General features: G+C 36.4%; 1 long non-coding RNA gene across 1 annotated transcript in view; it reads left to right on the top strand.

Moving 5' to 3' along the window:
- The window catches only part of LOC102017938, a 2778-nt gene extending 1246 nt beyond the window's left edge, over positions 1–1532 (top strand). The window contains exon 2 of the long non-coding RNA XR_265181.2: positions 1047–1532. This is a non-coding gene — a long non-coding RNA (uncharacterized LOC102017938). The remainder of the gene's footprint in view (positions 1–1046) is intronic.
- Positions 1533–2431: the final 899 nt, after the last annotated feature.

The raw sequence follows: 2431 nt of genomic DNA, 5'->3' as shown, positions 1-2431 counted from the left end.
TGTGTATATATATCTGTCTGTTTCCAGGGACAATCCATAGCAGAGTTAAATCATAAGGTGGTGTATACACAGGATGATTTGAAATACCTCTCCTGAAAAACTTAAAGAACAATGATCATTGAGTAATATAAACAATTGATAAGGTTGATTGATAAGGTTAATCTGAAGGTTGGAGTGCATGTGATATGCAATTCCTTTCCACTAGTAGACTTTACTCCTGGGAGAAGAGGAGAGTAGTGGTGGTTATCCTCTCATTCTCTGGCTTTAGGGCAACTGTGTAGGTGTCCTGTAAGGGTCTACAGATAGGCATAGTCTTGGGAGAAAGCAGGCCTTAGGCATACCTGGGATGGGTCAGATCCTCCCCGATAAGCTCCTAGGCTGGCACTTCTTAATCTCAATGACAATTTAGTACACTTGCCCTTTACTCTACTGAGATCATAAATTTACTCTGAGGCTCTACCCTTGTCCCTGAAGAGAATGGAGAATGTGGCTTAAGAATTAGTCCAACTACTGAAGGACTCAGACTTTCCCATTTGTATTATTTTGGGGCATCAAGAGATGTAAGGAATCAAAAGCATAATGACTCCTATAGACTTCTCATTATTAAGCTTTAGAAGTTGCCCCCAAATTAAAATGTATAACAAATACCTACTTATGATCACCTTGCAAGTTTTAGCAAACATAAAATTAATTTTATATAGCCTATCAAAACAGTTTGTCACTATGCCTAAAAATCTTATTAGAATTTTAAAAACTTAATCCTCAAATTTTAAGTCAATAATGGATACAGGCCAACATGACTTTGTCTCAGACCCTTACCTAATAGGTGCTCAGTATTTTATTGAATGAACATTTAGATGAATGCCTTCACTATCAGATCTCGACTGTTGCTTAGACACTTTAAGAAATCCAAGATAAGTGATTTAAAAAGTGATTTTTATTTGTTTTCGAACCATTATCCTCCTTAATATGTCTTTTCTATTTTGCTTCTGTGATTGCTGGTGCTTCATTTATTGCTTCTAAATATCCTTGTTTGGTGTTTGCAGATTCCTCTGACATTAGGCTCAGACGCTATTCTTCAGCCAGAAAAACCCATTATTCTGAAGGCTGTGACAAGGGATGAGACCATAAGAGGAGCCTGATTTTCCCTATGGACTTCTGCTATGTTTTTTAGGAAGACTTTAGCTTATTTTTGAATAAAACCCAGATGAAGATGGGCTTAAAATACTGTCCTTGAAAAGTTCTTAAGGATTCAGTACACTCTTTGAGCTTGCTCTGTATCTGTACAGCGTCTGTCTGTTGTGAGTAAATGAGTGTCAGCTCTGTAGATTCATATTTTCTGATTCTAGTAGGACTATCTCCATCCATCCCTAGGTGACACCATCAGTTCCATTTGAGCTCAGACCAGAGGACACATTTCTCAGTAATTTTATCCACAATTTTTAGTGAGAATGATAATTATAGCTCTGAGTGTAGCAATAAAATTTGTAATATTATATTATATTATTTGAAAATATAAATAAATATATCTATTGAAATGCGATTTTTTAAAAAAACGCACATTAAGAGGGAAGTTATTTTTGGTCATCAAAGTCACTGGTCCTGTGGGCCCTTTCTCTGATCCCATTTACATACTTTTATTTATTTTAAAAATAAAAGGAGAAAAACATTAACAGACAGACAACATTTTACAAAATAGCAAAAGAACAGTACAGACAATACAGAGTTACAAACAAAGTGCTAGGAAATTAACAGTGCTTGTTGTATTACATATTGATGTTTTCAAAGTGGTTTCTCATGAAAACGGATAGAGACACGCAATATTGATCAATCAAGGACTGATTGACAGTTTCTTTCAGCAAAGAAATAGAAGACAGTAGAACAACTATGTTAACTATCCTGTATATACATACATACAAAATTTGTCCTTCTTTCCCTTCTCTTTTCCCACATCCCAGTTGCCCTTTACCCTTGAGAGCTTTCCTATCATTTCACAATGTCTATCATACCTCCTAGTTTAAATTAACTTTCAGGTTTTACACTAGTGAAACAATGCGGTGCTTGCACATGCAGGTGTGATTTATTTCACTGGGATGAGTATGGTCTCTAGTTGTGACCATTTACCTATAAAGGCCTCGAGTTTATCTTTCTTTATAGCTGTGTAATATTCCATTCTATAAAAGTACCACAGTTTTCTTATCCAATCCTTGGTGGATGGACATTTGGGTTGCTTCCACCATTTAGGAATTACAAATTGTGCTGCTATGAACATAGGTGCACATATATCGCTGTGATATGATGTTTTCAGGTCTTCTGGGAAGGGGAATAGCTGGGTTGAATGGAACCTCTAGACCTAGTTTTCTGAGGAATCTCCAAACTGATTTCCACAGTGGTTTCACCAGTCTGCATTCCACCAGCAGTGGAGAAGGGT

This window comes from Chinchilla lanigera, unplaced genomic scaffold, assembly GCF_000276665.1.
Source record: "Chinchilla lanigera isolate Chin_1 unplaced genomic scaffold, ChiLan1.0 scaffold00266, whole genome shotgun sequence".
Classification (NCBI taxonomy): domain Eukaryota; kingdom Metazoa; phylum Chordata; class Mammalia; order Rodentia; family Chinchillidae; genus Chinchilla; species Chinchilla lanigera.
This window is presented reverse-complemented; position numbering and strand designations above follow the sequence as displayed.